Source organism: Amborella trichopoda, chromosome 10 (assembly GCF_054954075.1).
Source record: "Amborella trichopoda isolate Santa Cruz 75 chromosome 10, AtrichopodaSantaCruz75HAP2 v2.0, whole genome shotgun sequence".
Taxonomy (NCBI): Eukaryota; Viridiplantae; Streptophyta; class Magnoliopsida; order Amborellales; family Amborellaceae; genus Amborella; species Amborella trichopoda.
In genome coordinates, this window is record NC_142345.1 from 26,614,992 (window position 1) to 26,629,317 (window position 14,326).

Consider the following 14,326-nt stretch of genomic DNA (forward strand, 5'->3'; position numbering starts at 1 on the left):
TTTGGTGGAAGCTTCTCATTATGTCAATGATGATATTAGATTTGGTGAAACCTTCTCATTATGTCAATGATGATGCTAGAATGTTGCCTCAAGCATCATTTTTTGTATATGTGGCATTTTTTCGTGCGGCCCCAACAAATGTAATTTTGGACTAAATAGAATACAATCCAAGGTTTAATGCATTGAATAGTTTCGCTACACTTGGTGGTAAACTTTTTGTTAGTCAATTACATTGAATCAATAGATGAAAAGCTTGTCATTTAGTTTGAGTTGTCACTCAATACAATCAGTTACATCTCTTTCTCTCTCCATGTTGTGTAGAGCATCATCCTGTTTTATGTCTAGAACATTTCTTTCTCTCTCTCTCTATTCATATTATGCAAAGCATCATCATGTTTTATGTCTAGAACAAACACCCCAATTTCTTCAAACCATTAGCGAATCTGATTTTCTTTATTTAAATTGTATTTAACATAGCTCTAACTTTATAATGAAATATAGTTTGTCACATGTAGGAACCACACAATTGTATAAATGAAATTCAAGTTTTAAAGAACAAAATAATCGAAATGAAAATATATTGATAAGAAACTTCTTTAAAATGAAGCACTGATATATAATTTAGGCTGATTGCTGCTAATTTGGATGAAGAGGGTCTATGCCCTCTTACAAAGCATGTGCCCTCTTTTCTCTTCAACACATGCTTCCTACCCTAACAAAACCTTGCTCTAATATTGACAAAATTTCACCTTGATAACTTTCACGATACGCAGATACAAGTATTTGATATCTTTTCTTCTCTTTGAGCTTCTCCTCTGCTTACCATGCCTGAACCAGTCTTTTTTTTTTTTTTCACATAAATGATTGTTGAAGCTTCAAAATCTGAATTTTTGGGATAGAGTTGTTTAACGACAAATATCAATAGAAAATACCACTAAGATCATGAACCATAGTGTGGACATTCTTCATCTGAGAAAAATCTCTCTCTTTCTCACACACACACTCAATGGAGAACAACCAGAAGGCTAGTCAAGCACTACTCAAGTGTGTTTACCAAAAAAAAAGGGATTATATTACACACTAGAACGTAATGCATAACTACTTTTATTCTCCAACTGTTCCAACGGTAGAGCAGTGTTGTCCCATCGCTTTTGGAAATTAACAGATGAAAGGAAAAAAATAAGTAAGAGAGAATCCAACTAAAGATAAATAGAAAATGAAATTCTGTAAGCAAGAGTAACCTTTTGATTTTACCATAAAAGTTCCCAAAGCTGAAGTATCTTTACTTAACCAATGGTAAAACCACCAGAGTTAAATTTTGGAAAACTTAATACACTTGATGCAAATAGCTAATTGTGAAGGTATAACAACCATTTTTGTTCTATGATCACCAGAGGAAGTTATCCAATACCTTTAGCAAGAAATTCAGAAAATGGAAAGAACTTTATGTACTTTTGTCCTACATGTGAGAAACATGAATTTGCTCATCCAATTTGATTTGATTTCAGAAGCCAAGACTGCATTCTGTCAAAATTTGTAGTTTCCTATTCAACAAGATGCTTTCGCTAATGAATCCATTTTTTCCCAAAGACAAGAAACTAAACCATTCACCAAATAGTTTAATACACTTCATATTATCAGTTACTCCATCCTTTTTGCTTATAATCTCTTTCATCCTTACTCACTTGTGGTTATAAGATTATACGTGTAATCCATGGCCTCAAATGACGAGATTATCAGCTGCTTAAAATCCAAAAAAGAAGAGAATCACGCACACCAACCCTGAACAAATTTCTAGTAAAACCCAAAAAATACTGAATTAGAATAAATGCAACCATTTTGTTTTTAGTCTCTGAAACCAATTCATGGATACACTCAACTTTCCTTCAGAATTGGGCCGGCAAAATGATGCAGGGAAATAATAAAACCAGAAAATTGACAATAAAAAGAAAGAAGGTTGAGAGAAAAATATCATCTCTCAAAGGTCTGCAATGGAATACACCCCCAAAACAATCTCATTCAAGAAACCAATTTTTATTCAATTCATAGACTGATTTACAATGAAAGGAGATGTCCCTTTAAATAGATTATAATAAGATAACTAATAAAAAAACTTCTCTTTAGACCAATCCCTATTTTCTCTCTCTTATATTCATGTACCAAAATTGAGCTTCTAGATAGCCACGTTTTTCCTCTTATGTTTTACCCAAAAAAAAGCTCCCTAGTTGATTATTGTTGATAGAGATAATCTCTCTTCTAAATTTACCCTTATCCTAATTATACCCCTCAAACTAAAGTCTTGCCCTACTAATTATCCCTGCGCACTCCCTAAACAAAAGAATAATTAAAATAATCATAATAAATAACTCTAATAATTTTTCTTTATTACGTCATTGTCCTTTCTTTCCCTCTTGGGTTATGCGACCCTTCTTTGGCACAGTCACGAAGGGGCATGGCTGAATCATTCCCCCCCAATTGAAACGTACTTGACTCCTGCGAGTTGGCTTCAGTATATATGCGATATAAGTTTGGATCCACTCTTTTGAATTCTGGCTCAAAAATCCATGTGCTATTAGAGTATGGCCTGCCCTTCCATTTGACTAGAAATTGGCGATAGGAACCCTTTCGAGTTTGAAAGCTTTTAGTTTTCAAAACTTGCTCAATTTCCTTATCTTTCTTATTTGGTAATTTCTTCATCATATCAACTACATCTTCTACGACTTCTAAAGGGTCTCCATGAAACTCAAATAAGTCAGCAACATTAAATATCGGGGAGATATCCAATGCCTTTGGTAATTCTACCTTATATACATTGTTCCCATATTGCTTCAAGATGCAGCAATGACTCACTTTATTGGACTTGAGTTTATTATAGGTTCCCAACGGAAACCTTTCATTTCGCAAATACACCATTACTAAGTCACCCTCCTTGAAATCTTCTCTCTTCTATGCTCAATTGAGGCTTTTTGATACTTTGCATTGCTCTCCTCAATTTTCTTCTTGATTTGGGCTTGCAAATCTCGAATATGCTCAGCAAAAGAATTGACATCATCACTTATCTTACCTAGCATGGGTAATGGCACTCGGTCTAGCACATGATTAGGCGTCTACCCATTAACAATATCAAATGGTGATTTTCCTGTAGATCGATTTATTGAACTATTGTATACAAACTCAGCCTGAGGTAAAGCGAGGTCCCACTGAGATATGTTATCACCAACAATACTCCTCAAGAGGTTACCAAGGCTCCTGTTCACTACTTCGGTCTGCCCATCTGTTTGAGGATGATGTGCACTCGAAAATTGAAGTTCAGTTCCCATGCTCTTCCATAAAGTGCGCAAAAAATGACTTAAAATTTTATATCCCAATCAGATGTAATAGACTTAGGAACACCATGTAGCCTTACAATATCTTTGAAAAAGAGATTCACGATATGTGTAACATTCATAATTCTTCTACAAGGAATAAAATGTGACATTTTGGAAATTTGATAAACAATAACAAAAATAGAGTCCATACCTGGTGTGGTATGTGGAAGTCCAAGTATAAAGTCCATAGAAATATCAACCCATGGGGCATCTGGAACAGGAAGAGGAGTATAAAGACCTGTATTTTGTGTATGACCTTTAGTTACTTGGCAAGTTCGACATCGGGTCACAAATTGATCAACATCTCGTTGCATACGTGGCCAAAAATATTTTTCTCCAACCATAACCATAGTTTTGTCTTTTCCAAAGTGCCCACCCAAGCCCCCACCATGAAGCTCCATGATTATCTTCTCCCTTAGAGAGTAATCAGGTATACATAACCGCACACCTTTAAATAAACAACCATCATGCATGAGATACTCACCCATATGGTCTCGCCCATCAACACACCTTTCAAGGACCTTGCTGAAAATTGGATCAACTTTATATTAATCTTTTATCACTTCAAACCCTAACACTTCCATAGATAGAGTTCTAAGCAACACTACCCTTCTACTTAAAGCATTAGCTGCCTTATTTTGGGTTCCAGCCTTATGCTTGAATAAGAATGTGTATTCTTGAAGGAAGGTCATCCACTTAACATGCCGTGCATTCAACTTTTTTTGGGAACTCAAATCCCGGAGTTCTTCATGATCTGAGTATAGAACAAACTCTTTATGAATCAGGTAGTGCCTCTAGTAGCGTAAGGCTTGCACCACTGCATAAAACTCGAGGCCATAAACTGAATACTTCTTACGTACATCGTTCAATATCTCACTAAAGAAGGCCAATGGTCGTCCCTCTTGACTTAGAACTGCCCCTATGCCAACATTTGATGCATCGGTTTCAACCTCAAACACCTTAGAAAAATCTGGCAAGACGAGTATTGGTGCTTGCATCATCTTTTGTTTAATTAGAGTAAAGCTCTTTTCAACAGCGGGACTCTATGAAAACTTTTCAGCTCTCATACAATCAGTCACTAGTGCTATTAGAGTGCTGAAACTTCTGATAAATCGACGATAAGAGGTCGCTAGGCCATGAAAAGAATGCACCTCAATGAGTGACTTTGGCACCGACCACTTAGCTTTGGCTTTCACTTTTTCTTGATCCACCTTAATTCCCTCAGATGAAACAATATACCCCAGAAAGACTACATTTTTTATCATAAATGCGCATTTTTTCAAATTCACAATAAGTGATTCCTTCCTTAGTACATCAAAAACTTGTTCCAAGTGGTTAAGATGATCATGTGGGTTAACGTTAAAAACCAAGATATCATCAAAATAAACCACAATAAATTTGCAAATCAAAGGACAAAGTACCTCAATCATTAGGCGCATGAATGTGTTTGGTGCATTAGAAAGGCCAAATGACATCACAAGCCACTCATATAATCTATCTCGAGTTTTGAATGCGGTTTTCCATTCATCTCTAGGACGAATCCGAATTTGATGGTACCCACTCCTTAAATCAATCTTTTTGAAAACCTTGGCTCCATTAAGCATATCTAACATATCATCGAGCCTAGGTATGAGAAATCAGTACTTGATTGTGATTTTGTTGATTGCCCGATTGTCCACGCACATCCTCCATGACCTATCTTTTTTTGGAGTCAGTAATGCAGGGATGATACATGGTGATATGCTTTCTCAAAGAAATCCCTTTTTAAGCAAAGCAAAGCAACAACTTATTTGTGCAACTCCTTATGTTCTATGGGGCTCATTCGATAATGAGCCAGTAGGCTAGATCCGGGCACCAAGGCAATGTGATGCTAAATATTTCTCATTGGAGGAAGACCATCAGATAATTCTTCAAGCATCAAATCTTTATACGTATCAAGTAGAGGTTCAAGAGACTTAAGAATTGCAGTCGGTGTAGAATTTTCTTTTGCAACCAATATATAAATCACATCCATATCCTTGATGTCCCCTTTTAATTTTTAAACATTAAGCAGCTTTGAACCCTCATCTTTTGTGAATTTGGTTGTAGGAAGTTTCTTCATAGGATGGAGTATTATATTAATATCATCCTTAACAAAAAAATAAGTGTTTGGCCTAGTTTTGTGCACCATATCATGATCATAAAACAATAGTCTACCAGGTAATATGGGGCATGCATCCATAGGTGCAACATCACACCACACTTTATCTTTATGATTAGCACAAATGGAAAAAGAGATTAAATAACGGGTAAGAACTGGTACCGCACCTCATTTCTTGAACCACTGGATGTGATATGGGCGTGGGCGCTTATGTTCAATTGAAGTTTAACTACCATCTCTTAAGACACAATGTTTTCACTACTCCCACCATCAATTATTAATGTGCATAACTAGCCTCCTAATGTGTAAATTGTTTGAAAAATATTATGTCGTAGTCACTTGTCACATCGTTAGATGTTGGGGTTGATAACATAGTTTGCTGGACAACTAAGACTTCACCCTCTTCATCTCCATACAAATCTTCTACTTCACCTTTGAAAGGCTCAGTCCTTTAATAAAATTGGCTCGTCCCAATATCACATTGGCCTTCATAGGTGTATCCTTCATCAACTTTTTATTCATAATTTTCTTCAGCCAAATTAACTTTGATAAGGAGTTGACGTGAGGGGCAATTGAATGCCATATGTCTAGGCTGTTGGCACTTGAAACACACTTTTTGTGTATCATCACGAAGTATGTTAGGTGCTCCCAGCCCTCTCCCCATACCATCTCTTCCCATATTATGATTTGACCTAAGAAATTTCTGAGAGGTTTAGTTTCCACGCCCTATAGGTGGTCTTCTAAAGGTTAAAGCTTGCTGCCCCTGTATTGAAGTAGAACCTCTTGTCATTGAGCTATTTATCCCAAGGCCCAAATTGACTATTTCCTTTGCTTTGAGGGCTAAAGTATAGGCACCAGACATCTTATAGATATCTTTGAAGACCAATTCATTATGAATTCTTTGATTTAACCCATTCAAGTAATGACTTATTTTTTTATATTCATACTCTTGTAAATTTGCCCTAAATGTCAAAATATAGAACTCTTCAGTACAGTCACTTACCGACTTTTCACCTTGCTTGAGGTTTTGACACATTTGGTACAAAGTTCGGGCATAATTTACTAGTAAAAATTTTCAAGGCATCTTCATCTTCATCTTTTCCCATGAATTAATCTTTTTCTTGCCTTGTCGAAGATGATCCTGTTGCAAATTATCCCACCAAACCAATGCATGGCAAGAAAATTTTGTGGCTACTAATTTTACTTTTTTGTGATCTACAATATCTTTATACTCAAACACTTTCTCTACTTTACTTAGCCAATCAAGAAAATCATCTGTGCATACAATCAACAATGAAACTCTGGAATATCAATTTTTATTCCACGTTATCTTTCTCTTTCCAATAACAGAAGTATTCGTTCATTGAATTCATTATCAGTCGGGGCCACCTCAAGGTTAGTTAGGAACAAGATGCATACCTCTTTCATCTCTGTTGCCTTGAGTTTCAACGTCGGTCTCCGAATTCCTTCCATCCTGAAGCTGAGGAAACCTTTGCGTAAGCTCATTGACTTTCGCAGCTACAGGCATGAATTGGTCTACTCTCTCTGCTAGGGCTTGAACTAATCCAGTCAATACATTTAATCCATTGAGGGGTATCTCTTGCGAAGCTATCGGAAGCTCGCTCTGATACCAATTGATGCACGGAGAGAATAAAACCAAAAAATTGATAATAAAAAGAAGGAAGGTTGAGAGAAAAATACCCTCCCTCAAAAGTCTGCAAGGAAATCCACCCCCAAAACAATCTCGTTCAAGAAACCAATTTTTATTCAATTCATAAACTGATTTACAATGAAAGGAGATGTCCCTTTACATAAACGAAAATAAGATAACTAATAAAAAAAGCTTTTTTCTACACTTATCCCTATTTTCTGTCTCTCATATTCATGTACCAAAATTGGGCTTCTAGATAGCCATGTTTTCCCTCTCGTGTTTTACGCAAAAAAACTCCCAAGTTAGTTATTGTTGATAAAGATAAACTCTCTTCTAAATTTACCCTTATCCTAATTATATCCCTAAAAATAACCCAATCGATACAACATAAACACAATATAAACTCTAAACTCTTGTCCGGCTAATTATCCCTGTGCACTCCCTAAACAAAAAGAATAATTAAAAAATAATCCTAATAAATAACCATAATAATTTCTCCTTATTACATCATTGCCCTTTCTTTTCTCTTGGGCGGTTCTGCGACCCTTCTTAGCCCCAATCACGAAGGGCCATGGCTGCATCACAAAAGCTCATTGTCTTTAAAATCAAAACTCATTGGATGATTGGGCTTAGATTTTACCTTAATTTTGATGGGTAAACCCAATTTAGATTTGTCTTCCATTTTCGCTCTCTCAAGAGCCTTGGAGCAAACTGGAAAATTTTGATCGTCCCATGAGTCCAAGAAATTACCAGACCCAATGCAAACATTTTTACGGTACAAGGCAGCAAATTGCCCAGCTGCCAATCCTTGATCGTCTTCCGATATATGGATAAGAGCTGATTCATCACATCGTGATTTTATCTTGAAGGTGCAATCAAAAAAGAAGAACATGGTGAACCTGAAGCAAGAACAATTATTTAAAGGTGATTTATGAACTCTCCCTCTCTCTCTCTCTCAAACACAACACACACACAAATACACACTTTCAAACATAGTTATCTCCTAACATACATATATGGTGTAAGAGACCTCCAATTTGGGATGAACAAAATAAGCTTCATTGCAATAAGAGAGGCACCACACCATCTAGGCCTGGCAATTAGCAGGGCCAACCTAGGCCTGGCCTTATGGGCCACTATGCTGTCCCAGATCCATACTAGGGCTTAGCTGGCTAGACCAACTAGGCCTAACTCTGTCCGTCATAATGTGTGTGTGTGCATGCATTTGTTTTATGTCCCCGAGTGTATAAGAAATGACCCGAACTAAATATCTTAAAAACTCCAGTTGAATGCTCAACCATTAAAATGAATGAAAATGTAAACCAAAGTTAGAATGAACCAACTGCTGGAAAAATGATTTCACTGGCACATGTTATATCAGAATTCTTACTGAGGCGGGATTGAAAGTCATAATGATACTCACCTTCCCAAGGAAACATATTCCTTGTGAGTCTTTCCTTTCTTTGTTGGGAACACCCATCTTTGCTGCAAGTCTGCGAACTTCATCCTGCAAATGACTCCCAACAAAGAATTAAAATAAAGAAAAATCAAATGATTTACAATGTCAAAAAACAAAGTATGGTGAACAATAACTAACAACAATAATATCACAATGACAACATCAAGAAGTATTTTTTTAAACCAAATGACTAATTAGCCTTAAACTCACAATTAAAATTTTTTGATGCCGTTATTAATGGATCACTTGGAAAAATCTCTATGTAGCACCTAGAACCAACTAGCAGTCTATCAGTCATAACTGATTACAAGGGCAAACCAGCATTATATAATGCATATGAGACATGGCATTCCAACTTTACTAACAATATGATTATGCATTAAGAAAGGGTGAAGAAAAAAAATGCAACAGGGATGATCCCATCATCAAGTGAATTTATTAAATCTTCAAGTGAATTTATTAAATCTTATTCGAATGTGAGACAAAACAGAATAATCCTAGAATTCTGTGTTAGCAACATTTCTTGGGAAACAGAAACAAAGTTTAGGAATTGAGTGAACAAAAAATAAGCTATCCTTATTTTGTGTCCACTCAATTATTTTGAGAAATCCCTCTCAAAATCGTGATATTCCAGTTCAGCAAGTTTTTAGCTTAAATTCAATACAAATAACTTCAGAAGGTTTTGAAAATCAGCCCTGATTTGGAGCCCAGCAAAATCGCACATTCTACACCAAAAGCCCTGATTTGGCTATTTGGAGCCAAATGCACCTTCTACACCAAAATCACACCAAATAGAGATAAAAGAAATATAAAAGAAAATAATTTTAGAGAAAAAATAATTTGGACAACCATTATAGTGATAAAAGACATGTAAGCTTCCACTAACTCAGTAGCCATTGCAATGGAAAGATAACAGAGAAAGACATAAATTTGGGCAACCATTCAACTGGTGGAATAAAAGAGCTTACCGAGATATATGGAATTGAGAAACCATTAGAGTGATAAAATAGAAGGATTTAGAGAGAGAAACAAAAAAAAATTGGGTAAATAATAGAGAAACAACTATAGCGATAAGATTTGAAAAGTGCAGAAAAATCACACCTTCTACACCAAAAGCCTTGATTTGGCTATTTGGAGCCACATGCATCTTGTACACCAAAATCACAGCAAATTCTCACCATCAGAATTTGTTTGGGGTTCTTGAGCCATATTGATTTGGCTATTTGGAGCTTCTGAGTTTGCTGGGTGTTTCTTTGGGAGCAATGAAAGAGATGGAAGAAGAAAATGAGTAAGGTAAAAAGATAGAAAAAGCTTGGAGAGGGAAGAAGAGAGAGAGAGATGATCAGGGGAGATGATAGGGTGAGGAAACAAGAGGGGAGAGGGATCGGAGGAGAAGACTAGAGGAGAGTGAAACGGCAAAGGGAGAGAGACTGTGCTAGTAGAGAGAGAGAGGTGGGAGATGAAGAGAGAGGCAGTAGTGAGGAGAGAAGAGCAGGAGTAGAACAAATTTTTGGGGTTTCAAATCCCATTTTAAAGTAGGTGTAAGCTCAACCGTTGGATTGCTTAAGAATCTAATGGCTACAATTTTGCCAACTAAGCGTTTCATCATACTATGATGCAACGATTGCATCAGATCATTTCTCATACTTAAAACTCTTAAAATTGGATACTCTCGATAATATGTTACAAGATGAATAATTTTTAATATCTAAAATGCATTTTTTCCTTTTATAGTCATACATATCAAGTGCAGGGTGATCAATTAGAGGATTTCCAACATTGAAACAACTATTTTCAATCAATTTTTGGGTGTACCTTACTTCTATAGTTCACTAGGCTCAGAAGATCTAGGAAATGACCCTTCGAAAGGGGCACCAAACCTACTGATGACATACGATTCTCTTATACATGGTATAATTGGATCTTGACCGCCCCAACAGGACCCACGAGGTGCCTGCTAGGGGTAGCATGTCATGACATGACAACCACTGCTACAACAAATCACCACGTCCATCATTGCATGATGTTAAACTGCTTAGTTGGCTCTACGATTGCATGAGCGAAAACTGCACGACCACACTGTTTTCAAAATTCTGCATTTTTAAAATTTTCCTTTAGCAACCCCATGGCGACAAAATCAACATTATTTCATAACCTCCCAATTTCATGTTCAAGTTCTTAACTTGAATTTATTAATTGCAGTTTCTTAATATCTTATTTGCAATTTTGTAATTTCAAACCCAAAACACAAGGGCAACACTGGTTTGGAGAATTTCCAAAATTTGTGCATGTCATTTTAAAAAACTTTTAATTTCTTTGGTTCAAATTGTAACCGGACATCAACATCTGTTTCTAAAACCTTTCAAAATCTTTTCAAATGCGTTTTAAAAATAATGAAGGAGTCAGATGTACACTCCGTGGGGTGCCAAAAGACAGTCCAATTCTCAAAAGGGGACGTTGTGAGGCGAAGTTATCGTGAACCAAACCTTCGGCTACCTTAATATCCATGAACTCCCTTAAATACACCTGAACCTCCTAATTCACAAGCTTGATCCTTAGGAGACACCTAGGGTACAAGGTGGTTTTTTATCTATTAAAATATGAAAAACATATAAAGAATAATTAAAACAAAACACAATCAAATGAAGTTGAAAATTAATTAAAAAAAATTGATTTTAATGAATAGATTTGTGCATAAAAGTGAGTATTAATGATAGGAAAATATAAAAGTGGTAATAACCAAAATAATTTTTAATCCTTACCATAATGTAAAGAATATTAAAAAATACATTACAAATCAAATTCCTTATTTTGGGGAATTTATATACATTTTTTTGATTTGTTTTTTAAATATCGATCGATCACCAAAGCCGCCCAAAATCGAAACCGGCCAGTGGTTGGTTTCGATCTAACTGGGCGGTTAGTAGTTAGATCGCCTGATTTTTCCAACAGTCGTTTACATGAATGCTCATTACTTTTTCCATGCACTAGCCATTGTGTATTTACATGATTTTTACACAATAGCTTATTTCATTCCTACACAAATGCAGGTAACCTAAAATATTGGGGTCAATAACATCCTTGATTTGCTTGACAGTTGAGAAAATACAAACAAATTCTTCTTCCTTGTTTGAGTCGGGTTTCCCTAATGGGTCATTGACCTCTGACCCAGTCCCTATAAGGAATGGAATACAAAAACCAGCTTCATGGCTGATTCTTAATTATACATGTGAGAAACTATATTTCTGTATAATTGGACCTAACGCCCCCATAAAAGATGTATTATTGAGTTTATCAAAGATATGAACAAGTGTCCCAAATTATAGGGTTACAAAGTTGTGTACTACTAAAGAAACTAACATATATAATAAACCACCTTCTTAATATGGGTACACATAAGATGAAGGAAAATATTCTTCCTAAATATTAGTGCAGGCATATAATTCAAGAAAACAAAGATTTACATGGTTCACCCAAAAGGGCTACATCTACCGGCACGACAAACAAAAATCTACTACACTAATGAAAGTTACATCAAAAATTTTGGAACAAACCTCGACAAAAATCCCAAGTCAAGAAAACCCTTTTAAACAGCTCTCAATTCCTTCTCTTTACTTCTAGGAATATCGACAACACCAAATAGAGACACGAGAGTTATTCTCTTTACTTCTTACAATATCGACAATACCAGATAGAGATGCGAGAACAACGAGAAACAATCTTTCTCTCTTACTAAAAGGGAAACCACCCAAAATCTCAATAGGAACCGCTTCTCTATAAAAAACAAATAAGCCTCTCAATCTTCGGGAGTCTAAAAGAGACACCATCACAATGTTTTTGTCCAAAGAAAACTTTCTTCTCTTTAAGAGGAAATTGTATTTTATGCACAGGAGGCTATTCCTCCCACTCTCTCTAGAGGAACCACCATTCTCATATGGTGACCCGAATAAATCACACAAATTCTTTGCACTTTCATCCTATATATAATATTAGGAATCTATACTAAATAGAAACCTTTCTATAGATGTTATATATATCTCAAAAGACTAAGAGATATATTTAAAGAGTCTTAATCTTTTTTAATTTCTATTTCATTTGGGAAACTTATCAATATCAATCTCAATCCCACATAATATTAGATTATCTCAATCACACATAATATGGATCATTCTCAATCAATCCCACAAAATATGAAATTTCCTTATGTTGGTGATTTTAGATAGCACCAAATCCAACAATCTCCACCTTGATATCAAAATCACCTGCTCATTATGCCAATATTCATTGGATACCTTTATAGATTCTTCATCTTTTGCCAAATAAATTTCTTCATCATTCTTGCTGAAAAATAATGTCTCCTTCAAATTTCTCCACCTTGAACCTTGCATTCAAAACCTTTACTGCCATACTAAAACCCCAAACAGGGCTCTAATACTACTTGTTGTGCACTGAAGCTCTAAACCCGACGGATTGATTTTTGACAAATAAAGTACAAGAAAAAGAATTGACAAAAAACAAGTAACAAAAATAAAGAAGAAAATAAATAATAGAAAGAGATTACCAGGATTTACGTGGTTCGTCACAATTGTGACTACATCTATGGGCGAAGACAATTAATGTTTTTCACTAAATCAAAGAAAAAAAATTACATGAAAACTTACTTGAGAGAACCAGAGACTCAATCTCCCACAAAGCCTTCTTCTCTACAATTTTGTCTTTGTAAAAACCCCCAAAAGTTTCCCTCTATTTTTCTCTATGCACTTTCTCTCTCTACAATATATCTCAATAAGAGAGGACAAACTGAAAAGTGCACCCACGTATGACCTACTTTTTCTACACATGTTTTCTCTCTTTAGAAAAACATCTTTATATAGAGAGAATAAAGCCCAAAAAACAAGTACGTCAAACCAATCTCAACTTTCTTAGCTTTATCAAAAAGGAATTTTATCCCTATCCATGTGGACTCAAAGACTCATCTTAATATAAGTAAGACTTATTTAGAAACTTAGATAATAAACAATAGGCTCTACCCAAATAAATAGGAAACTTAGAGAGATCACACAAGGGCAAAATCATTATGCCCCTATCTCTTGCCAATTTAAATATATCTAAAAACTATTTGCTTCCTAAAATTTAGAATTCAAATCACAACAAAATATGGAAACTTAACCAAGACTTATCTTGGAATACAACACAAATCAACAAATCTCCACCTTGGCTTGAATTTCAAAAATTTTCATCGACTGTCTTCTCCACATGCGCCCCCATAGGCAACCTTGGCAACACATTAGTCAAGTCCAAGCGTAGCTTGAACTTCAACATATCTGCAACATTTTTTTTGGTGTGAATCATTAGTAACAAGATATCACCTTTAGTTATGATCTCACAAATAAAATGGTATTTGACATCAATATGCTTCGTCTTTGCATGATATACCTGGTTCTTCGCCAAATGTATTGCACTCTGGCTGTTACAATAAACGACAGTCTCATCCTGTCGTAAGCCCAAATCACTTACAAGCCCTCTAAGCAATTATAAATGACAGTCCCATCCTGTCGTAAGCCCAAATCGCTTACAAGCCCTCTAAGCAACAATAAATGACAGTCCCATCATGTCATAACCCCAAATCGCTTACAAGCCCTCTAAGTCAAATGACTTCTTTTAACAACCATGTATTATGCTTCAGTCGTAGACAATGTAACTACAGT